The sequence below is a fragment of the Rhinatrema bivittatum genome, chromosome 4 (genome assembly GCF_901001135.1).
Source record: "Rhinatrema bivittatum chromosome 4, aRhiBiv1.1, whole genome shotgun sequence".
Taxonomy (NCBI): Eukaryota; Metazoa; Chordata; class Amphibia; order Gymnophiona; family Rhinatrematidae; genus Rhinatrema; species Rhinatrema bivittatum.
This window is the reverse complement of record NC_042618.1, coordinates 13,650,743-13,676,167: the sequence shown is the minus strand read 5'-3', so window position 1 is coordinate 13,676,167 and position 25,425 is coordinate 13,650,743.

Here is a 25,425-nt window from a genome sequence, read left to right as displayed (position 1 = left end):
AGGGTTCACTTCCTCCTGGTCGCTGCGGATGGGTTTCGCTCTCTGCGACCCTAGCTACTCTGCCTCCTTGGACTTCACTAGAGGTGCCCACTCCTTGGGGGCCTCGCTTTCTCTTTTTCTTTGCAGGTCCGGAACCGGTACTCACTCCTCGAGGACCCACATCCCGGACTTGCTCCTGAATACCACTTCTGCTAAGAAGTCATCGCTACTTACAACATTGTGAGTTCCCTCTATCTCTCGGAGCTTTCCCTGGGTCCAGGTATTTGCTCCTTGAGGTCCTAATGTATACCATCTCCTGGGCTGCCTTAAGAGACTATTATGTGAGTGTTACCATCAAGGACTTGTTCCAGAACTCTGCATATACTGCCTACTCACTGTCTTAGTTTCTCTACAGCTCAGCCACCCTGGGATCGCTGTTCCAATACCTGAGGGACTACAGCCCAGCCGGGCGATTCCAGCTCACTACTGCCACCTCTGGTGGTTTACTATATTGTCTAATAAAAGAACTAGTGTATATCTGTCTTCTACACTAAGCCTGACCAGTGGTCCCTCTCGGGATTTCCCCTGAGGGCGTGGTCACCTGCCACTGGTCTAAGGATCCACCCACAACTATTCTAAATAACTACAGATTGCTAAATACCAGTTTTAACAACAGAGCTTTCTGACAGATTCCTAATTCCCAGCTTTCTCTACAGCGCTTTGACAACAGATTGTTATCTCCTTACGGAGATCACATCAGATTCACATCAGCATGAGAGGTCACAGCCATATGCAACTGATGGGTGCAACAGTAGCCCCCTTCTTAGGGCCCCTCCCCGGGGATTTTGGTTTCCTAGGATGGGAAACGTGGAATGTCAACTGCGACCCGGATGGTGTTATTGCCGTCTGACACTGGTAGGTCAACTATGAAGTCCATGGCAATATTTGTCCATGGTTCAGTTGGAGTGGGTAGTGGCGGAAGAAGTCCCCAAGGACGACTCGGTGGTGGTTTCTGTCTAGCACAGGTAGGACATGACTCTACGTAGGCCCGAATGTCTTTTTTCATGGAGGGCCACCAGTAATACCTTTGTAGAGTAGCTAAGGTTCGGGATTGTCCAGGATGATCTGTGAGTAGAGAATCGTGGGCCCATCGGAGTATCTTCTTCCGTAAGGTCTGTGGAACCACCGTTTTCCCGGCTGGAACTGTGTGAGTAGCAGAAAGAAGTACCCTATTAAGGTCGATGATATGACGCGGAGTGTCAGGAGCATCTTCTGTAGAAAAGGAATGGGATAAGGCATCCGTGTGAGTGTTCTTGTCCGCTGGGTGGTACTTCAAGAGGAAGTTGAAGTGGTTAAAAAATAATGACCAGTGGGCCTGTCTGTGATTCAGGCATTGTGCATGATGCAAGTATTCAAGGTTTTTGTGGTCGTTGTATATCGTGATTTGATGTTGAGCGCCTTCGAGCCATGGGCACCATTCCTCAAATGCCAGTTTAATCACTAAGTGTTCCTTGTCTCCTATCCCATAGTTTCGGTCGGCTGGGGAAAAACGCAGAGAAAAGAAGGAACAGGGATATAGGGTATTGTTGTCAGCGTGTTGGCTGAGGACTGTTCCTACCCTGACATCCGAAGCATCTACTTCAACGATGAAAGGTTGTCAGGGATCTGGGTGGCATAGAAGAGGCTCTTGAAGGAACGCCTCCTTGAGTTTTTGGAAGGTGATCACAGCTTCTGGGGACCATTGAGACGGATTAGCTCCTTTTCGCGTCATAGCAGTAAGAGGCGCGGTCAAGGTGGAATAGTGATGAATGAATGATCTGTAGTAGTTGGTGAATCCGAGGAATCTTCTCAGAGCTTTAAGTCCAGTAGGTTGGGGCCAGTCTCGAATACTCTTGGTTTTTTGTGGATCCATCTGGAACCCCTGGCTGGATACCACATAGCCTAAAAAAGGAACATATTCTTGGTGAAAAGAGCATTTCTCTAATTTGGCATATAAGTGGTTATCTCTCAATCTCTGGAGAACACTCTTGATGTCCAGTTGGTGGTTCTGGAGGTTCTGGGAAAAACCCAGTATGTTGTCAAGATAGACTACTACACAGATGTAAAGCATGTCCCTGAAAATTTCATTCATCATGTTTTGAAACACGGCCGGGGCATTGCAAAGACCAAAGGGCATGACTAAATATTCAAAATGGCTGTCACAGGTATTAAATGCTTTCTTCCATTCATCACCCTGGTGTATTCGGACCAGATTGTATGCCCCTCTAAGGTCCAACTTCATGAATATTTAGGCTCCTTGGAGCCTATCAAAAAGTTTGGAGATCAATGGCACTGAGTAACGATCCTTCATTGTGATCTCGTTCAGGCCCCGGTAGTATTATGACTGTCGCTGCCCGACGTCCACACTCCGCCCTCCTTACCTCTTTGGCGACTCCTCCCGCGGTTGATGGACATCTGGCTGCCGCGGCGTCTGCCTGCCATCCTCTCCGGCGTCCCCAGTCCAGCTTGGGCAGTGCATCCCGCCATGTTGTTCAGCTGCCATAGGGTGCGCGCACCGCGTGGCCCTGCTTCTTATTCTTTCTTTGGCGCGAACCTAAGGGGTGTCCCCCCTGTGATGACTTCACGCATCCTAGATACAAAAGTCTACTCTGTTTGCTAGCTATTCGAGTTAGCAAAGGACTCCTTATGGATAGGATTCGCTCTCTATACCTAGCTACTCTGCCTCTCCGTAATTGGACTTACTATCGGGGTACCCGCTCCTCGGGTGCCTCTCTCTTTTCTTTCAGGTCACTGTCTGGAACCGGTACTCGCTCCTCAAGGGCCCATGTTTCCGGACTCGCTGCCTGAGGTCTCTTCTGCTTGGAAGAAACCGCTGCCTACACTCTCAGTGAGTTACCATCTATATTCGCTCAGAGCTGTTCCCTGGAACCAGGTACTCGCTCCTCGAGGGCCTGCCTCTATTCCAGCTTCTGTGTTACCTTCCGGGATAAACCGCTGTGTGAGTAATCAACCAATGAGGCTCTATTCCAGAACCCTGTGTATGCTCCACTGTACTCACTATCTCAGTTTCTCTCCACTACAGCACAGCTATTGAGGGATCGCTGTTCCAGTGTCCTGAGGGACTACAAGCCCAGCCGGGCTTCATCTCTACTCACTACTGCCGCCTCTGGTGGCTTCTCAACTCTGTTTAATAAAAGATAATTCTGTGTTGTGTGTCCTAAAGCTGAGCCTGACCTGTGGCCCCTCACGGGACTTCCCCCCCGTGGGCATGGTTATCTGCCACAGTGTCCAAGGGTCCACCCAAAACCTTACAAATAATAACAGGTAGTCTATACATGGGCAAAGGGAGCCGTCCTTCTTGCCAACAAAAAAGAACCTGGCACCAGCAGGAGACTAGAAGGTTGAATGAAGCCCTTCGTCAAGTTCTCTTGGCTTTAGGAGGACAATGCCTGGGTTTCTGAAAGAGAAAGTGGGTACACCCTTCCTCTGGGAGGCTCGGTATCAGGTAGTAGATTGATGGCCCAGTCAAAAGATTGGTGATTTGGTAGAGCATCTGCCGCTGCTTTAGAAAATATATCTTGATAGGCGGAGTATTGTGGAGGTAGGCCTGGAAGAGATGTGGTAGTGGTCATGCATGGCATAGGAGTCACCACCTCGAGACATTTCCCATGGCAAGACTTCCCCCATTGGGATAGTTGAAGGGTGCTCCGGTCAAATTGAGGTGTGTGCAATTGTAGCAATGGTAATCCGAGTACCACCGGATGTACGCCAGGAACAATGCGCCAGGAACAATGCCATCTCTCCTTCAGAAAGAAACTGAAAACCTGGCAGTTCACACAAGCTTATCGTTGAAGGAACCTCTATCAACCAACATTGACTCTCAGCCTCCGACCACTTCCCTAACTCCTCCCCCCCTCCTCGCTCCAGTCCCTGCCCTGCCCCCCCCCCCCCCCCCCCTGCTTACCTCCCCATGTTTCCTCCTTCCACAGGATATATTATGTTAATAATTGCCTAAGATAAATCTCCAGCCGAATTCAACAATCTGTTTATGTCTTGCTACTCTATTGTTTTTCGTTGACTAATTTATCACTCTCCAGTTGTAATCGTTTAAAATCTTTCCTGTCTTCCATCTCCCATGTTTTTGCTCCCTGTTTAATGTAACTTTACCTTCTATATATTTGCTAATTGGTTTCCCCCAGTTCCACTGTAAACCGGTACGATAAGACTTGGTCTTGAGTATTGGTATAGTAAAAGAATTTAAATAAATAAATAAATAAATTGCCTTATCTAGGACTAGAAAAGAAATGGTCTCTGTATGAAGGAACTTGTGCGGAGACGGTAATGGCTCGCCATGGATAGAAGACAAGAGCAGTGGTGTGGGTGTCCGAACAGTGGGAATAAGTAGGTGCTCCACGAGTTGTTTGAGTATAAAGTTCCCACCGGCACCGGAATCTACTAAGGTTAATGTGTGGAACTTAAGGGCTTCGAAAGTAATAGAGACAGGAAGGGTCAGTGGAGGAGATGGAGAGATTAGACCTAGGAGGAGTCCTCTGGCGAATCATAGGTCTGCGAGTTTCCCGGACAGATAGGACACGTGGGAACAACTTGACCAGGTTTTCCACAGTACATGCAGAGGCCTAGTCTTTTCCGGTGATGTCTCTCTTTAGCAGATAAATGACTGCGGCCCATTTGCATGGGTTCCTCTTCTTCAATAATGGGTACTGGCAAAGTCTGGGTAACTGGTGATGGACGAGAGTGGGGAACCCCGATGGCATCTTCTTGGAAGCTTTAAGCTTCTGTGAGTGCTCACGCAGGTGACGATCAATACATCCAGTTATATCAATGAGAGAGTCCAAGTGATCGGGAAGCTCATGTGCTGCTAGCTCATCTTTAATGCGAAAATTAAGGCCTTCCAGGAAAATAATCCACAGGCAATCCAGGTCCCAATGTATTTCCGAGGACAAGGTTTTAAATTCAATAACATAGTCAGTTAAAGATTTGGTACCTTGTTGGAGATGCAGGAGTGCATATCCAGTGATAGTCTTGCGAGCGGGATTGTCAAAAACAGAACGAAAGAGAGCAAGGAAGCCGGTCAAATCTTTGAGAATTGGATCATTATACTCCCAAAAAGGTGATGCCCATGCCAGGGCTTTCCCATCTAAAAGAGACAGGATGTACACAGTTTTGGACACTATGTCTGGAAAGTAGGTAGGTTGCAGGGAAACGTGCATACAGCACTGAGTCAGAAAGCCCCTACATAACAGGGGATCACCTGTAAGACGTGTAGGTGCAGGCAAGGGTACGGAGTGTCATATAGGCAACACCTGTGAAATGGCGAAGAGTTTGTCAGGTGTCGAGGCAGAGTCCAGCCGAGAACTCAACTGATTGAAAGCATTACCAAAATCTCTAGTGTCCTCTGTTGCTCTGACAGTCGTTGGGCCAAGCCAGGGATGGCCTGGAGGGCTGAGACCTGAGCTGTGTCCATGGAGTTAGCAATCTGTTATGTTTTGGTATGGATGTGAACCCTGGGCTGAGGTGAGAGATGACTCCGTCCACAGGGGGCCGGCTGGACTTAGGTGGGCCCCTGTGAAGAAGCTCCAATGAGCGATGATCTGAAGTCCTGGACTGGCAGCAAGCAAGAGGTGTGAGGTCTGATCTGAAGTACAGGGCAGGCAGCGAATGAGAGGCGTGAGGTCCAATCCAAAGTCCAGGGCTGGCGGCAAGCAAGAGGCATGAGGTACGATCTGAAGTCCAGGGCAGGTGGCGAACAAGAGGTGTGAAGTCCAGTCCAAAGTCAAAGCCAGGAGGATTCTTCCAAGGGAAAGGAGAAGGAGCGGGAACCGGATGAGGAGGCAGGAGCAGGCACAAGGAAGACCGGAACCGGAACTCGGGAGACAGGACCAGGAGTACAGGAGACAGGAACGCAGGAAAAAGCACGGTGCCAGAAGCACAGCCAAAGCAGACCTGTTGCCAAGTTGCCGGAGGAACGTCAGGACTGAGTATTTAAAGGGCAGAGCCCTGACGTCAAGGGGAAGGGCAGGCGGCATCTTCCTGCCACGGGTCCTTTAAATCTCCCCAAAAGGTGTGAGCGCATGTCTAAGGTAGGGAGTCAGCCGGGAGTGACCCAGGCAGGCCTGCATCAGCATTTAGCAGTGACGGAGGCCCTCCAGCCTCGGGAAGGCTGCGCAGGAGGAGGGCCTGGCCCAGGCCCAGGGTGTGAGTATATCACTAGATTCACCCCTAGAGGTGTCATTCACTAGCAGATGCATTGTGGGCAGAAGGGTCCTGACATTCCTCCTACCTATGAAAATCCTGCCACTCTGGATTGGTAAGACCTGTTTCCACAGAGGGATGGGTGGGTTCCTGCTTTGTGGTGATGTAGAGAGCATTCTGAGTGGATACTGCTAGAGGGACCGCCTTTTCAGGGGGGGGGGGGGGGTGGATTTCTTTCTTATTATATACTCGTGGATGCCTTTTTGCATGATTTCCTGCTAAGTGCAAAGTGGGAATGCCTCTGTTGTGGGGTGGGGATGTGGGGAATGCATTTCAGGATGACAGGGAGATGGCATGCACAAGATGGAGATTCTACTGAAGGAAAGAATAATGAACTATCTACATTCAGGAGGATTGCAGGACTCAAGTCAGCATGGTTTCACCAGGGGAAGGTGTCAGACTAATCTGATTTGATTTTTTTGATTGGGTGACAAAAGAATTGGATCAAAGAGGAACACTCGATGTCATCTACTTGGATTTCAGCAAAGCTTTTGATACAGTCCTGCATAGGAGGCTTGTGAATAAAATGATAAGCTTGGGGGTGAGTGCCAAGGTGGTGGCCTGGATTGCAAACTGGTTGATGGATAGAAGGCAATGTGTGATGGTAATTGGAACCTACTCTGAAGAGCGAATGGTGTTAAGTGGAGTGCTGCAAGGATCGGTGTTGGGACCAGTCCTATTCAATATCTTTGTGAGCAACATCAAGGAAGGGATAGAAGGTAAAGTTTGTCTTTTTGCAGATGATACTAAGATCTACAACAGAGTGGACACACCGGAAGGAGTAGAGAGAATGAGAAATGATTTAAGGAAGCTTGAAGAGTGGTCAAAGATATGGCAGCTGGGATTCAATGCCAAGAAGTGCAGAGTCATGCATTTGGGGTGTGGTAATCCAAAAGAATTGTATGTGTGATTGGGGGTGAAGGGCTGTTGTGCACGGAGCAAGAGAGGGATCTTGGGGTGACAGTGTCTGGTGATCTGAAGACAGCAAAGCAATGTAACAAGGTGGTAGCTAAAGCCAGAAGAATGCTGAACTGCATTGAGAGAGGAATATCTAGTAAGAAAAAGGAGGTGATAATCCCCTTGTACAGATCCTTGGTGAGGCCTCACCTGGAGTATTGTGTTCAGTTCTGGAGGCCGCATCTCAAAAGGGACAGAGACAGGATGGAGGCGGTTCAGAGAAGGGCGACCAAAATGGTGGTGGTGGGGGGGGTGGGGTGGTCCTCCATCAAATGACTTATGAGGAGAGGTTGAAAGTCATAAATATGTACACCCTGGAGGAGAAGAGGAGCAGGGCAGATATGATACAGAACTTCAGTGATACACATTAGACAAACCTTCTCCATTGGAAAGAAATCTGTAGAACTAGGGGTCACGAAATGAAATTCTAGGGATGACGACTCAGAGCCAACGCCAGGAAATATTTCTTCGTGGAGAGGGTGGTGGATGCCTGGAATGCCCTTCGGAGGAGGGCATTCCAGGCATCCTCCGAAGGGGATGCCTGGAAGATAAAAACAGTGAAAGATTTCAAAGAGGCATGGGATAAACACTGTGGATCCCTAAAGGTTAGATGATGGAAATGAAGAAAAGAGTGCATGGGGGTAACTCGCTGGTGTGCCAGTTACTACTCTTAACCAACAAGCCTTTATACTGTTGATGCAACTCCATCATTGCTCTGTGCTTTAACGATAGGGGGAAAAGGGGAAAAAGGGTAAAGGGGTAGTAGCTTCAGGCAGCAACCAACAAAGACATGAATTTTACAGGCTGGGAAAACAAATAAGCATGGAGATGATGCAACTCCAACATTGCTTTCTGCTTCAACGGTAAGAGGTAATGGGGAATTGGACTCAGACAGTAACCAACAAGGGCGCTGACTTTGACGGTTTGGGAAACTAAGTATGGGGATGACTTGAATGGTGCAGCAGATGCTCCCATTATTATAGGCATGTCTAATGCTACCATAAGCTTGCTGGGCAGACTGGATGGACCGTTTGGTCCTTTTCTGCCGTCATTTCTATGTTTCTATGTTAAGATGAATGCTTCTTGGGGGATCGGGGTATGTCTGCTATGCGCTGGGAGGGGGAGGTGATGCCTTTTTGAGGGGAGAGGCCCTGCCTTGTTGAGAGAAAATTGTGCTCGGGGAGGGGGGGGGGGTGTCTGTTGGTAAGGGAGCAACTTTTTGTTTGCTGCATTTGAGAGGGAGAAGGAATCCCCTAACAAAACTAGCTGAAAGTGAAAAAGTTGACTTGTGCAGCTGACATGGACTTTTATATTAACATTGATGTTAATATACTGCAGTCATGCCACTGAGGGCAAGTTTGATTTTCAATGGCATGTTATGGTCCACTTTAACATGCATGTACAAATTTTACCGAGCTGCATGGCCAAACTTTTTCTAGTGCCAGTTTTATTGCATAGGCCCCCCCATGGTGAGAGCGTGGCTGAAGGCCTTTATTTATTTCTTTGCAATTATTTATATTCCACCTTCCAGGTCAAAAGACCACTCATATTGGTTCCCAGCAAAAATATTGTAGTCATTGCTTTATTTCTAGGATACAGCCAAGCGTTGCTCAGCAAACAGCGATAATGACAGACCGACCTAAGAGCTCTGAAATCATGCCCAACCCATGTGGTGATTTCGTTCGTTATTTGACAAGCTGAACAAACGGCAAGCACAGCAATCATCTTTCTTTCATAATGGCATTTTTCAGTACAGGTAATTGCAGGGAAATATGCTTAACTTTTATTTCGGATGCTGTAGAAAATGATCCAAAAAAAAAAAAAAAAGTGGCGTGTGAATGGACGCTTTATGTAACTATTATGATGAGGTCCGTTTGCCTCCGCCAAGCAATAATACAAAAGGAGGAATAAAGGAACCTGCCAGCCCAGCAGAAACCTTCACACAGGGACCCAAAGACCTCCTCTGGCAGGCCATCCACAGGGTACACAGTGAAGCCTGACGTGACAGCTAAGTTGTTAGCAACTTACTTTGCTCCAAGGATTGATGCGCCGATGTAAATGTTAACTCGACGCTGGGTTATTTTTTTTTTTGTTGACTAGAAGCAGGTCAGAAGTTGAATCCCTCCACGCAATGCGAGCCCTCACCCCTTTCAATGGATGGGATCGGGTCACATTGCTATTTTCAGGCTCAGCTGGAAAGCTTCAGGAAAGGAGTGGGGGGTGGGGGGTAGGGGGTCAGTTTCAAACCGTCCGCTTGGCTGCAAAGTCCACGGGTACTTTTTACCCATGGACTTTACGCTGAATGCAAGCGCACCTGCCCGTTGGAAGGAATGTGCCACAGGGAGCAGTTGTCCGTGGACTTTTGTACCTGCTTTTAGCATGGGTGGATTTTTTTGTGCAAAAACAATGCAGGTCGATTTGAAAAGGAACAATCCACATGCATTATTTTCCAGTCTCACCCCCCACCCCCCCGCCCGGGAATGCCTCTCCTGAATGAGGCTAAACGCACGATGGCTGTGGAAAAACGCACACACTTTTAGGCGGATTGAGGATGGACATTTATCAAACAGTAACATTTCCTTATTAAGTGGCTTTGAAATGTGTCCTCCAAATGTTCATGTGATTAGTGAAAAACACTTAGGGGTAAATTTTCAAAGCATCTAGCCACCGAACTTTGACTGAGGGGTCCATATTCAAATACTACTTAGCTGGATAAGTAACTTATCTGGCTAAATACTATAGCAGGATAGTCAGTGGGCATTGCTACCTATCCACTTAACTTAGCCAGATAGGTAGCCAATATTCAGCTTTAACTGATTAAGTTAACCAGATAAGTTAAATATGGCCCACAGCAGGTCAAAAGCTCATCAGGCTAACTTTAATACTTATCCGGATATAATCAGCAGTATTGCAATGCCACTGAACATCCCATGTAAGTTGGCCAAATAAGTCTTATCTGGCTAACTTACAGAGACAGCTAGTTTTAAATATTGGCCTCTGAGTGTCTAAATTGTAGCTGCTGCATTTCACTAATGTGACTGAACGTAGCTTCTGAAAATGTGGGCATTCCTAGGAGCAGGGTTTGATCAGAGAAGAGGAGCTAGCCAGCTAGTACACTGATTTTCAGCACCAGCTGGCTTACTTATGTAGCCAAACATCAAACTGCAATGACAGGTCTAAATGTAGGCCCCCAGAATTGTGGGTAGCTAGATTTAAGCCCATTATCAGCTGCAAACTGTCATGACTGAAGATGTGTTTAACTTAGCCAGTTGGAATCTGGCTGGATAAGTCAGGTGCTGCCCCCCCCCCAGTGAAAATACACCCCTTAGCTGCTTCAGCAATATTGCAGGTTGTTTTCATAGCTCTATAAAAGATAGACAAGATCTCACTCTTCTGGAATGAAAGTCATCTGGGTATTTTCACCCCAGCAGCTAATCTTTGTCCATGCTGCTATAATCCTTTTCCATAAGGAGCCTGCACTCTGGACGAATTGGACAACATGGCTGCACATTGGATGGCCAGTATGTCGAAACATTGATATAAGATCTTATTGAAGCCGTGCTCTCTGTCAGTGTGCCCAGCTGTGCACGTTTCTGTGATGTGCAAAAACCTGGAAGTCTTCCTGCTATCTTGGTTCTAGTTGAATTTTGTGTTTGAAACCCTATCCTTATGGACAAATGCATCCTCCGGAAGCTTAAGACATAAACAGAAATGCCTTAAGAGCACGTCCAAGGAATAGGATTTTCTCTGCAAGTCTAAAACGTTTGAGGGATTCATTTTGCACCTTGTCCCAGTTCTTAAAAACTAATCCATTTCTCGCTAACCGAAACAGTATAGGAATGAAAGCTGGGCTAATAAAACTGAAACGTAATGGTGACAAATAGAAAACCAGATGCTGCTTACCTCCTCTGCCTGGGATCAATCAAAACACATATGGAAATCAGTTTTTAAATGCTTGGAGGAAATCTAATCTGCAGTCATTTAGAAAAAAAAAAAAGTCAACTTTTGATCTTTCTTCAACTTTATGATGTGCATCTAGCAGAAAGCTATCTCCTGCCCAGACAAGGTCAATGCTCTGCTGCCCTTTACCCACAGATCGCTAGAAATGTTGCTGCTCACCCTTAGCTTGTTTCTCATTACAAGCACAAAGCAATTCTTGCTCCCAAATTGTGTCTTCCCATTCCTAGGCACATTTTACATTTACAGGGCAGCATTGATTTGATAGCATGATTAAATATGTTTAGGCTATATATATGTTTTTTTAAATTTATAATTTATGCATCCCACATTTACAATCACGTATCATCATCTTGACACAGGAAAAAAACACTAGATTCAGAAAGAAAAAATGTAACAATAAGGCAAAAAGAAACAAATATACACTGAGCCTAGGATCCATGGTCCACATATGGGGAGGACCTTAAAAAAGAAATAATATAAGGAAAGCCATCTGGTAGGAAACGGGCCGATACAGTAAAAGTCGCGGGAGAGCGTGAACGTCCGCTCTCCTGGCGCGCGCACAAGCCACTCTCCTGTGCATGCGATACAGTAAATAAATTTATTTTAATTAGGCCCGGCGGTAAAAAGAGGTGCTAGGGACTCTAGTGCGTCCCTAGCACCTCTTTTTGGACAGGAGAGGCGGCTGTCAGCGGGTTTGACAGCCGACGCTCAATTTTGCCGGCGTTGGTTCTCGAGCCCGCTGACAGCCACGGGTTCGGAAACCGGACACCGGCAAAATTGAGCGACTATTTCAAAATTTTTTTTTTTTTACTTTTTTAAACTTTCGGGACCTCCGACTTAATATCGCCATGAATAAGGGTAAAGCTAGCGCGTCGAAAACGCGCGTCCAAATGCTGGCTAACAGTGCGCTCCGTTGGAGCGCGCAGTACTGTATCGGCCTGAAAGGCACTCAAACTGTTGTAATCCTACTCAAGACGTTTTACAATTGCACGGAGTGGAAAAACATTTATTTAACTTATTGCAACTTAATGATAGAATTACAGGGAAACCTTAATGGAAAGTTCGCTCCAGCACCGCTGAGTCTCCTTTAACAACATCAGGAAACAAGGAAATGCTATGAGGCAAAAACTGAACCTCTTTTAGGTTTATTAGATTGTGAGCTCTGTTGTGTTGATGAGCAGGGCCTGTCTGTTCTGTGTGTTTGCACAGTGCTGCGGCGGTCAGGTAGCGCTAGAGTAGTATGAAGTGGAATAAACAGCCTGTCCATTGTTGACCGAATTCCCCCTGAATACTCCACCAGCAAAGGAGCATGATCTTGAACCAAAGAATTAGATTGTTCCTTGATAAATCAGTGGAACCTGGGGGCGACATTTGCAATCCCCCTTAGCCGATGACAGATGAGCGCCAGGGAGATAATATGTCTTATAAACACGAGGCACAACATCTTTAGAGACTTTGAGAAAGTCAGGACAGAACATATTATACCTTTGTTTAATGCATGGTGGCCGGCACAGTACATTACAGGATAAATCATATGGCTGGCTAAGTAATCTCGAGTGCAACGAGGAGCAGCTTCCTGGTGCCTTTTTTGCTCTGGTTACATCTCATGAAGGGGCTGACATGGTCTTGAACACTCACGTACATCATCTTTGGATAACTCTCCAATTGTTTCAATGAAAGATAAGAATCCGGGAGACTGCATTGAATGCATTGACTGGTAGCATGGCCAATTATACGGTATTCCTCCTTCATTAGTCAATGGGAGAGATGGAGTTTTGTCGTGAATTAGAGTTGAAAGGGTCTGGGATCAAACACTTTGCTCTATAGGAAAAGGTACACAGTCACAATGAGTTTTTTTTTCCCCCTTCCTATGATCTAAAATCCTAATGGCTTGTAAAAATGAGCGGTTTCTTTTGTTTCCTATCCAGCAAGGATTTCACGACTCTGATCCGCACAGCTTCTGAGCTAGGGCACCGTTTTACGAGGTTTGTCCCATAAAGCACTTCCAATTTAGGTCTGAGCCGAGAGTGGTCCAAGGCTGCAGAGTGAAAGGTGGGGGTGGCCTGGAGCTAAGGTTGCGGGCCTCACCGTGGTGGCAGCTGGGATTAGAACCCCCGCCGGGCTGCATGTGCCAACCCAATGGGCGGGTGAGGAGGAATTGTTCATGTTTCCTTATATGTTTAATGAGTTTGTTTTAAATCGGCAGGTTTTGTATCTTGTTCAAATCGTGATGTGTGCATGCACGTGGCTTTGGGCGATATTAGTTATCATAGCTGTGTGCACAGTGGTTCAGAAATGCCATTAAATAAATAAATAAACCCCGTCCAGCTCCGTAGGGCTCTTTTGTCCGGTTTTACTGAAATGCACTTACAAGGGGCTACGTTACACAGCGGCAGGGGGTGCCGGAAGAAAAGGCTTTCCCATGGCTAGCACTCTGTGCTGGTCAATCCGCCCTAGCTGGCAACCAGGACAGGACAAAGACATGGAACTCTTAGCATGATGAACTGGCATAGGATGAGCAGGGAGGCAATCACAGGTACAGAGAAGTAAACATTTCAGGGGAACATTTATGGGTTAAAGTTTGTGTATCCCCCCCTTTTGATAGGAGATTTCATTTTTTTTTTTTTTTTATTATACCGTATTTATTTCAAGTCACATTCTGACTTACACAAACTCCAGCCCGAGCAGGGTGGGTCTCGCTGCTTTCTGCATTATCCTGACGTGCAATCTCAGCCTCTCTTCATCTTCAGACATTATGATGTGGCTTGGGAGAAGGGGGTCTGTGAGGCAGGACGCCTCCTCCTACCCTTGGCACTCTCTCTGCCCCCTTACCAGCACTGGCAGGATGAGGAGGGTCCCGCTAATGTCAGTCATTAGTCACTTCTTCATCACAGCCTCGACCTTCAGTGCCAGACAGGACTCAGCAGATTTCAGACTTAGGCACTGGGCTGAGTCAAGAGGGATCACCTGGGTCAGGGACCTCGTCTTTACCCCTCTGCTCATTTGGCCCCGCACAGTACGGTGGTGCCATTATCCCCCGTTCAATTCATGCCCTTCAGCCTGACTCACAGGGGAAGCTGTATGCACTATGCACACTGTTTATTATTTTTCCATTTACAAAAGTTTACACATAAATATATATATATATATATATATTATTTTCTTTATTCCCTCAAAGACATAGTGAAGGTGCAAATGTTAGCAAAAATAATTATAACCTTGAACAAAAAGAAATTGCATACTGAGACTGTGATATGTAAATCAAAATCACACGAACAAGGCGGCGTTTTTGGCAAACTGGAGAATGTTGTGATGTTGGTTGATTAGCATTCACTGAAAAGCACGGTTCTTTCTTCCAAAGGAGGTAATGCTGTGCCATAGAGCGCCCCCCTCAGGCTGCTGCAGGAAGAGAGCACCGCCTGTTTTGCCACATGCTTTCCTGGTCACAGGGAGTCGCTGCCCAGCTCGTTTTACAGATGTGGGGGACGCAAGGGAGTTGCCAAGCTGGGCACCAGGTTGCAGGGCAGCCTTGTCATGGGGGGGTACAGGTGTTAGTCGCATGAACCGTCGCTTCTGCTTACCCCGGTCCAAGGCGGTGCCCAGCATGTGGTGCGCTCCGGGGCTGCAGACGTGCCAGCGGCGACGGTACAGCAAGCAAAAGACGAGAAGAAGGCCAAAGAGCAAACCACTGTTTTCCTACCGTGCATATAAAAATAATAAAGGAAACCACACAGGACACATGGTTACAGGCACAGGAAGGGGACTGAAATGCAAATCAAATGGTAATAACCTACAACACATTTTTTTAAAATGCAGCAAGCAGGAAACATCACAAGACGTTCTGGTAGCTCTGAAAAGGTTTTTTTCCCCCTCCCCTTCTATCCCTTAGAAAAGCAGTCTGTCTGCATATTTATATCAGTATGCATTTGTATGACACTGATAAGGGATATTGTGACGCTTTGCACCGCTCTGCAAGCGGTGCAAGCGTCTGTTCCTGGAATCAAATCCCTGGTCAAGCATCTCTGGATACTCCACAATTCCAAATAACAGTTTATTAGCATTTATCCGGTAAGTCCTCAGGTGGGATTTGAACCCTGTTCCACCTGACTAGAAGGCAGATGCCTTCTCTACTGAGCCACCGCTCAGTTCCTGAAGTTTGGTATAAAAGTTCAGCTTTACAAGTTCAGCTTTAACCAATATCCAGTGCAATATTCAATGTTCCAGAGTCTGGCCCTGTTGGGCCTAACTGCCACCACCCACCGTGTCCTTCGGGTCTTTCTTCTCCCCAAGGATACAACCACCCGCTGGCAGTTCTCACAGCAAACGTGTCTATATTGTAAGTCCAGACCAACAAAGTCCCCTTGCTCACCTTCCTTGTGATGGGGTTGGTCATCCTCCACACGGTCGGGTTGTCTGGTATCAAAGCATCCTTACAGCAGCTGGTAGTCCGACCTTCCTCCCTCAGTCCCCCACTGGAGACTGAGACTGCTCTCCTGGTGTGGCCTTTTATCCTCCCTATACTCCTCCTCCACATGTAGCTGGTTGGCTCTGTACGGCCCCTCCTCATTTGTCACCTCCCCTTGGACCCAGAGATTGAGCTCCGCAGCTCCACCCTCCATTTCCCACACCTGCGGCTCCTCTGCACTTATGGCCTCTGGTGGGAGGAACCAAGGGACGTCTTCAGCTGGGAGTTGCCTTATTTCCCTTCCCCCTTCCCCCTTTCTCCTGCATCTTTAGTTCCTGGTCTTTTAGATGCCGTTTCTGTTTTGGGATATAGACCCCATCACAGATATCCAGGGGCTTGAGATTTATAAAGCTTTTTTTTTTTTTTTTTTTTCATGTGGTGCTTACAGAAAACAAAATTTCTTCTACACATCAGTTCCTTTGGTTGTCTTTCCTTCTACCTTTTGGAACTTTGTTGGTATAAGCTGTCTGCCTCCTACAGAAAGGAAATTAAACAGAATGTGAATGTGCATTATAGAAATATTCAGTGGTGATTTTTCTGCCGGGTCATATCAGGTGGCCGACCCGGAAATGTTTTGCACTTCCTTCCTTTCGCCCATTGGGAAAAAGTGGAAGGTGCAGGCCGCTGCTGGCACTGGCCCTGTGCTTTATTTATTTTTAAGATTACCGCTGGAAATAATGGACAGACTGTACGCTATCCCTTTAGAATGGATCAGCAGATTCCTAACTTGTGATTGACTGGAACACCAGCAGAGACACATATTATAAAAACGTATTGCTCCTATAAATCATCATCTGTCCTTCCCTCTCGCTCCTGAATATATTAGGCATCTGTAATACATAGCTTTATCTCTAACCATGTCTGAGCTGTTGTTAAGACAAGGGGGGAAGTCCTTCAGAACCTTATCCATTTTGGCCATCACTGACTGGGCCAGCAGCAGATAAGCAGTAGGGAAGCCGCCAGACAGCCATCTGGGTGAGACTATGGGCAGAGGCCTGATGAGGAGCTGGTTGAGGGGGAGAATAATGCAAAAGGCCTTGAGTAGTAGAGTGAATAAAAAAAAAAAAAAAAAATATGGATATGAGTTATAGGAGCTGCTGGAAATAGGTTATACCGTGTTCTCTAGCAAACGGTTCTTCTGGAATATTAAACAGAATCTTTGAAATTGATTGATTCACTTAACCATATTTGCACGGTGGCTGCCACATTAATGTATGCTGAGGCATAAAAAGAGCCCTCAATAGCAATTTATCGAAGTATATGAAAGTATTGTTCTTTTACTCAGCAGGAAATATACTTTGATTATTTTCCGTATACCATGGTTGTGATTTTATTTGCAAAGCTCCTTGGGGTCCATTTTCAGCCACTATGTGGCTTGGCTAGATAGCCATATATATATATATATAGTAGGGATGTGAATCGTGTCCTCGATCGTCTTAACGATCGATTTCGGCTGGGAGGGGGAGGGAATCGTATTGTTGCCGTTTGGGGGGGTAAAATATCGTGAAAAATCGTTAAAAATCGAAAAATCGAAAAATCAAAAAACCGGCACATTAAAACCCCCTAAAACCCACCCCCGACCCTTTAAATTAAATCCCCCACCCTCCCGAACCCCCCCAAATAACTTAAATAACCTGCGGGTCGTTAAAAATCGAAAAATCGAAAAACCGGCACATTAAAACCCCCTAAAACCCACCCCCGACCCTTTAAATTAAATCCCCCACCCTCCCGAACCCCCCCCAATAACTTAAATAACCTGCGAGTCCAGCGGCGGTCCGGAACGGCAGCGGTCCGGAACGGGCTCCTGCTCCTGAATCTTGTCGTCTTCAGCCGGCGCCATTTTCCAAAATGGTGCCGAAAAATGGCGGCGGCCATAGACGAAAAAGATTGGACGGCAGGAGGTCCTTCCGGACCCCCGCTGGACTTTTGGCAAGTCTCGTGGGGGTCAGGAGGCCCCCCACAAGCTGGCCAAAAGTTCCTGGAGGTCCAGCGGGGGTCAGGGAGCGATTTCCCGCCGCGAATCGTTTTCGTACGGAAAATGGCGCCGGCCATACGCGTATGGCCGGCGCCATTTTCCGTATGGAAAATGGCGCCGGCAGGAGATCGACTGCAGGAGGTCGTTCAGCGAGGCGCCGGAACCCTCGCTGAACGACCTCCTGCAGTCGATCTCCTGCCGGCGCCATTTTCCGTACGAAAACGATTCGCGGCGGGAAATCGCTCCCTGACCCCCGCTGGACCTCCAGGAACTTTTGGCCAGCTTGTGGGGGGCCTCCTGACCCCCACGAGACTTGCCAAAAGTCCAGCGGGGGTCCGGAAGGACCTCCTGCCGTCCAATCTTTTTCGTCTATGGCCGCCGCCATTTTTCGGCGCCATTTTGGAAAATGGCGCCGGCTGAAGACGACAAGATTCAGGAGCAGGAGCCCGTTCCGGACCGCTGCCGTTCCGGACCGCCGCTGGACCCGCAGGTTATTTAAGTTATTGGGGGGGGTTCGGGAGGGTGGGGGATTTAATTTAAAGGGTCGGGGGTGGGTTTTAGGGGGTTTTAGTGTGCCGGCTCACGATTCTAACGATTTATAACGATAAATCGTTAGAATCTGTATTGTATTGTGTTCCATAACGGTTTAAGACGATATTAAAATTATCGGACGATAATTTTAATCGTCCTAAAACGATTCACATCCCTAATATATAGTTATCTAGCTAGTTTTATATACATATACTGCTCTCTAGTTATACATATATATATATATATCATATACATATATATCCAGCTATCTAGCTAGTTTTATATATATAGCAGGGAATATTCAGTGGCACAATCTCACCCCTGAATATACCCATCCGACTAGAGTTAACAGCGTTATTAGAGCTGGCTGCATAACTTACGCCGCTAACTCTTCTCCTCCTGGAATCACCTCCTGCCTGTCCCTGGAGCACTCCTGACTTATGCAGCTAGAATTTAGCCACATAGAGCTTTTCAGTATTGCCAGGTAGCCATTTAGATGGAGAACTTTTCAGTTTTCCACCTAAATGTATATATTGATATATTTTATGTATATATTGATATATTTATGTATATATATACTTATGTATATATTATATACATAAGTATATATATACATACTTATATATATATATATATATACATATATATATATATATACTTATATATATATATATATATACATATATATATATATATATATAATGTATATATATACTTATGTATATATTGATATATTTTATATTTCTGCAAAACCTGTTTAATCTTTAATGTTATATTCCATTTTTACTCCCCTTATATTTACCCAATTTTATTTCATGTTAACATGTTATAACTGTTTGATGTAAAACTGTTCAATGTAAAACGCCACCCCAGGCGTCTGTTTGGGTTACACTGTAAACCAATGTGATATCCTTGATGAATGTCGGTATATAAAAACTATAAATAAAATAAATAAATAAATAAATAAATAAATAAATGGCTTTTGAATATGGATCCCAATATGTCTTTTGCCATCTATGTATTTCCAGTTACGTTTACACACATTGATCCGATCCAAATAGCAAATCAAATATATATGTTTATGGGATAAATAATTTAATTTACTGCACTGTGTGTTCACACACTTGTTTGTGACAGCAGAATCAGATTTCAATTAAAATATATGGGGAAACATGCATTTCTAAAACAGTCTTTCGATTCTTGTCATCGGTAAATACTTTCAATTAATTATCACCATAGGATGACTGCTCGGTGGCCATATGTTAAAAGGTAATCTCGGTCTAATTATCTGCAAGCAGTCTTTCACATAGCAAAATCCTTTATCACCACCACTATCGATTGCCAGAATCTCTATAGAGTGGTCCAAGGAGTCAGTGGGCAGAGGAAATGAATGCCCACCCCTCCCCCCCCTTCTAGTAGACTGTCTGGAGCAGGGTGGAATTCCACTGGCAGGAGCACTGCGTGTGCAGGAATCTCAGGCTCTAGCAGCCCGAGCTCTATGGGGCCAATTCAGTATCATAGAAACATAGAAATGACGGCAGAAGAAGACCAAACGGTACACATCCAGTCTGCCCAGCAAGCCTCACACTTTTTTTCCCCCTCATACTTATCTGGTTACTCTTGGCTCTTAGTAACCCCTTGGTTCTATTTCCCTTCCACCCCCACCATTAATGCAAAAAGCAGTGTTGGAGCTGCATCCAAGTGAAATATCTAGCTCAGTTAGTTAGGGGTAGTAACCGCCGCAATAAGCAAGCTACACCCATGCTTATTTGTTTACCCAGACTATGTGATTCAGTCCTTGTTGGTTGTTGTCTGTATATAAATCCACTTTTCTTCATTCCCCCTGCCGTTGAAGCAGAGAGCTATGCTGGATATGCACGAAGTATCAGACTTTCTCCCCTGCCATTGAAGCAGAGAGCTATGCTGGTTATGAATTGAAAGTGAAGTATCAGGCTTATTTGGTTTGGGGTAGTAACCGCCATAACAAGCAAGCTACTCCCCGCTTTTTGTGAATGCAAATCTTTTTCCACATTTCCTCTTGCCGTTGAAGCTTGGAGCAATGTTGGAGTCGCATTAACCGTGTGTATGTTTATTGAATAAGGGTATTATCTCTAGGTAGTAGCCGTCATTCCCGCGAGCCACCCACTCGTGCATGAAAAACAGATGCTCATGATTGAGTGCCCACTTTCCTGACGCACACCCACCCACCTCTCCCGGGCGTGCGATGCAATAGGGTAATGAGCTGCCGTGTATAAAAGGAGGCGCTGGGGTAAATTATGTGTCCCTAGTGCCTCCTCTGCATCGGGTGCCCAGGAGAGGTGGCTGTCAGTGCGGATTAGGAAAATGGACATTCAATACCAGAGTCCATTTTCTCCGGCTGCCAGCACAAAAAACATGCACGATATAGACGGCCTGGATTGTGTATATTGTGCATGTATATTGGGCGTCCAGAGTTTTTTTTTAAAGATTTTTTTTTGTGCGCAATGCTGCTTTCTGTGGTTCCTCCTATTCTGAATTGTGAAGGTTCGTCTAGGGGGAGCCACAGAAAGCAGGATTTTGTTTTGTACAGCCCTTGACCGCGGCACGCATTAACGCGAGCTCCTGGTCCGGTGTTACATTTGCCGCATTCCAATTGGCGCATTGGCTGCGTGGGAATGTTTTGAACCCAGCGGTAATAGCTAATAGCCTCATCTACATGGAATTTACATGTGATGAGTGCTATTAGCTATGCGTTGTTTTGGATGCGCATTTTGGATGCACTGATCCCAGTATTGTATCGGCCTAAGTCTAGCCTGTCCAAAACACGCATTTTAACCGCATGCTGACCTCAGTGCCCGATATCACACCGGCCTGTATGTGTGTTCTGTGGAAGATATGGGGGACTTGTTTGAGCTGCACCCTCACATGCAGAGTAAGAACTCGTATTGCAAATATCATTAAAGCTAAAATGGGAAGCAATTGCGCTTTTGGAACTCACAGCATGAGTTGATGTTCCTTCACTGCAGACAGCGAGCTGAGAAACGGTGCTCGTTACAAACAGTTCTGTCTGCGACCCCTGTCTCCAGTGCTTGGCTCATAAATCAGCACTTTCGCCCTTGTGCTCATCTGAAAGCAGATCCAGCAGTGTTTTATAAGATATTTTTCATTGATTCCGAGAGCTTATATAAACCTTGACTGCACTTCCCACTGGAGTGTGCCTATTACACCTATTATCATTGCAAAAGAAAGAACGGACCCAAGCATAAGCAACTCCTTCTTAATATATAAGCACGGGTTTCTTCTCTATGTGCCTGTCAGACCTCCTCCTCCTCCCGGGGAGGTTGTCTTGTAGGGTGGATAGAGCTCAGTTTTAGCCACCCTCAAATGCTAATGTGCAAACGTGTGCTAAGGGTTTTGCAAACATTAAGATTTGTTAAAAGTGCTGTCAGGGTGTCCAGTCCAGTTCATGAGCATCAGCTGCTTTAGTTTGTGACCCAGGAGTTTCCTCCTGCTCCTTTTGTATTTTTAGCTCAGTCAAAGCCATGGCTGGGATCTGGTACCTTGACCCTTCCTTCCTCCCTCTTTTATATCGCTCTCCCCCAAAATACCAAGGCCGATCATTACAGCTCTTTCCACAGCCTTGTAATCATGAACCCTAAAACTGACCACTAGGTGTCCCCCAGTAAGCAATGATCATGATTCCCTTCTTCTGGGGGGGGGGGGGGTTGTAATTACTACTTCTGCAGCCCCCAGCCCTAGCCAACCCAAGGAGGGGAAGATCAGCCCTGGGAATCAAACTGGGGACCTTTCACATCCCACCTAGAGTTGCCAACTGACTCCAGATTTTCAGGACAGGTTGATCCAGTCCTGGTTTTACCCCACTGCATGCTGGGATTATTCTGCTTTCCTTATTTCATTCTCTAAGAAAAGCAAGACTATAAGTACCTGCATGCAGGGACATTTTATTTTAAAAGGTATACACATAAGTTCACTCACACGAGTTATGTCCTCCATAGAACAGGTGTAATTTTGTGTAGGTGAGTTTGTGCATGTACCAGGACACTGAGGTGTGAATTTTTCAAAACAAATTTATGCAACATAAGTTGAATTTGAATACTTGGGGTAAAGTCTGAATGTGAAAGGTATGGGCAGACTTTACCCCTTTGCACAGAGTTATAAAGTCACCCTGCTTATGCACATTAAATAGCTCACAAGGTTTTGAAGTAAAGCCTAATAAGGTAACAATATGCAAAGCTATGCAAAAGAGTGCAGTAGTTATTAATGCATAGAAAAATATGGTGCATTAAAATGCACTAAAGCAAACATAGACCCGTTAACGCAAAAAACCTTAACGACACCTTGAGGAGGCATAGTAAAGTTTTTGCACTTACAAATAAATGAATGTAAAGCTCATTTGAATGTCATTAACATGGGCCATAAATACGAGTTTTATTAACGCACATTAACAGCCGATGTTAACACCCTTGAGAAAGCTATTTTTCGGCAGAGCATGAGGCATAATTCAGGCCATCTTGCTACAGGTTTTCTGAAACTTTCAGAAACTTTGCCAATACCTTTTTAATGAGTTGCACTTGGCATGCATACACCCCTTTTTTTGTATATAATAGAGATAAGGTATTGTTTGAAGGGAATGATGTAGGGTGGAATTTGAAATATAAAGGCAGAAACGGGAAAGTTAACCCAACGAGAATGCTCTTGGTTGTTGAAGCCGGCGATTTAAAAAGGCCCCGTGGTGCTAATTGTAGGGTTTTTTTTGTTTTTTTTTAGTGCAGCAAGACATGTGAAAAGGCTGTACGCTTCAAAAGAAGAAAAACTCCTTCCCTGATCAAGTTAAGCACTTGTGGAGGTAGAACAGAAAATGATTTCATCTCCACTTGATATTTTATTTAAAATAAAGGAGACGCCAAGATGTAAAGTTATTTAAAAACTGACGGCAATACCTTCTTAAACCAATTTGACTTAAAGTCAGCGAGGGCAGTATTCAACGTAACTTCCACCGGGGGGGGGGGGGGGGGCTATTTTTTCACACTGGCATCAGCCAGCCCAGAGGCCGGGGCCACATGTAACAAAGGGGGTGCCAGCGCCTGGGTCCATTTCACAAGTAGGACCCAGTGGAGCAGGAGTGACTGGGGATCGTTCTCTTTCCGGGTGTGGAGACAACAACAAGCATTTAAAAAAAGTGACCAAAAAGAGCTAAGAGAGAAGTATGACATGACATGACACTAGGATGGTATAAAGAACTCTTTTGCTGTGTTTATTAATTCGGAGAAAGTCTGAAATACAATGTGTGGAGGAGCTATATTTATTCGCTGCCTCCACATACGTTCTTGAAGCAATGCTAGGGCCAGAAGAAGAATCGGCAGCCATTAAATCCAGTGAGATCAATATTCAAAGGAGTCTGCCTGGCCAACGTCTGAAGTTAGCTAGAGAAACCCTGAGGACCGAATCCCTCCCCCTGTTGAGTGGTAAACGTTTAACCAGATAAGTCATTGAAAGGTGGGGCTTTTCACTGGGTGGGTCACTGAAGGGATTAAGGAAGTGAATACATTAATATACTAAGTGCCAGTGGTGCTCAGAGCTATTTAGCTGAAGGGGGGGGGGGGGGGGGGGGGAGATAGGCGCCTCTCCTGCTGCTGTACTTTACAGGCAGTTTTTTTATGGGGGGGGGGGGTCTGGGTCTGGAGGGTAGGGTGGGGGAATTTTAGCCTGCAGTTTTTTTTTTTAAGGTAGCGCTAAAATTTTGCCAGCACTAAAATTTGAAATCATATTGGGGGGAATGGAAGGGGGAAGGATCACTGGGCCCATGCACATTTTTTTAATTCTAGGGGATGGAAGGGGGGTGGGGTGGGAGCTTGGATGCTGTTGGATTCTACTTTTTTTTTTTTTTTGTCATATTTAGTAAGCCAGAGAGCAGAAAAGTTAGCTGGATGACTCTATCCAGGCACATTTAGCTGAGAGTGTTCAGCGGCACTTTTATCTGGATAAATGCTGAATATTCAGCTGACGTTATCTGGGTGACTCCTCTGCTTGCCAGCTGACTGAAAGCTGGCCTGAGTGTGTCTGGGTTTGTGAGTGTGACGGTAGGCAGATGACTAACACGCCTCTCTTCTGGCTGTTTAAAACATGATCAATTCACTCACTAATGATGTTTCATGTTTGCTCTCCTATTTTGATTGGCTTTTGAGAAAACAATCATACAGTGATATATATTTAGAAATAGATGACGTTCACCTTTTCATTTATTGGTGTAGTCCTCGGAAAAGATATGGAAAACCTGGTGAAGCCCAAGGACAGTTGCAGTCTCTAACCAACTGTAACCTAAATTTGGCAGTATTTGCTGACCTGTGAAGCTGACAAACTAAGCACATTTGTTTTTAAGGTGCAATTGGGCAGGCTAGTTGGGCCCATACTGCCATCACATTCTTGGTTTCCATTAAACTAATTGCCCATTTTTATTTTGCAATAAAATAGAGGCATGTACTGTACTCGTATTCCTCACTGGAGCTCCATTCGTAATTGATAGGTTTTCCGGGACACAGCTAGCCCATGGTTTATGAGGCTAATTGCGCACAAATGTAATTTTGTATGTCATGTATGACATTATAGCTGTTGCAAGAGCAATGTGGATAAATTGATAGTTAAATGCAGTTTAACTGTGCAGTTGGTGACATAATAAACTTTTTTAATTAAAAGTCATTGTTTCCATGAGGATCCAGCACCAGTACATCCTGCCATAAAACGGCGGCCTTGCCATGAAATAATGCGACAAAGTTTGCTGTTCTAGGAGAACAGAACTTAAAGTACACCCAGTGCCCTTTGTTTTAAAAATTGACAGCTGGCACGGGGTGGTTCCATTGGATTAAACAAAGTTGGTGACATCTGGTCATGGTTTTTAAGAGGACGAGTGTTTTCGCTAGCGAAAAAAAAAAAAAAAGCAATTGTGCATTATCCCTGCAGGAATCAGGACATTTCAGAGGTGGGAATGGATAAGCCTGGGTTTAGAGTTGTTGTTGTTGACCAGGACAATCATCCGAGCCATTTAGATGGGAAAATGTCTATTTGCGCATGGAGATTAGTTGTTTGAAAATAGCTCTCCTGCAATGCGGCTGAAAGTATGTGCATTGTTTCATAAAATGAGCGTGTTTAAGCACATTCAGAGGAGCTGTTCCTTTAGGCATATTTGGTTTGCATTTTCAACTGTACTTGCATCATTTTTCATGGGAAAATATTTCAAAAGCAGGTATAAATGTCTGCAGGCACTGTGTAACTGCTGCATATACTTTCC